A 766-nucleotide genomic window follows, 5' to 3' on the forward strand; every position below is an offset into this window, starting at 1 on the left:
GTACTCGACCGAGTAGGGGATACTCGGCCGAGTAACCAAGCACTCGACCGGTGTGTTGGTTGGTGTGTACGTAGCAGTAGCTACTGGTTGTGATCACTCAGCCGAGTAGTAGGCATACTCGACCGAGTGAGGCATACTCGACCGAGTATCACACATACTCGACCAAGCATGTTCTCTGTGTTTTTGACGTTGGCTACTGGAGTGGAATACTCGACCGAGTAGTATTAGTAGTACTCGACCGAGTAGTCCATACTCGACAGAGTATCTCACCGTACTCGGCTGAGTGCTTCTTTGGCGGAGGGTCATGTTTATTTTGAGTCGTAGGCTATGTGCTTGCGTTTCCTTGCTTTTATCAGCTCAAAATGCCGCCAAAGAAGTCCGCAGCATACATCCAAGCCACTGAGATGACTGTGGATGAGGTCGCCCGTATGATTGAGCATCAGGATGCACTCCTGGAGGCTCTTAAGAACGTGGGAAAGCGAGGTGAGAAACCGGTCGACGCAATCCATCTAAGCACCATCATTGCTCGCTTGAACTCTTTGACTTATGAGGGCACTAGAGAGCCTAAGCTGCTTGATAACTGGCACCGCGAGATGCAGAGTCTTCTTGAGGTTGTGAAGTGTCCGGCAGAGTTAGCGGTTGAACAGGTGGCGTACTACCTAAGAGGTGAGGCTGGGGTTTGGTGGCAGAACGTGAAAGAGGATGCCAGAGCATACTACAAGGATGAGGGATACGATGTTATACTGTAGTCAGGTCTAAAGAGCGC

Source organism: Silene latifolia, chromosome 9 (genome assembly GCF_048544455.1).
Source record: "Silene latifolia isolate original U9 population chromosome 9, ASM4854445v1, whole genome shotgun sequence".
In the NCBI taxonomy this organism is placed as follows: Eukaryota; Viridiplantae; Streptophyta; class Magnoliopsida; order Caryophyllales; family Caryophyllaceae; genus Silene; species Silene latifolia.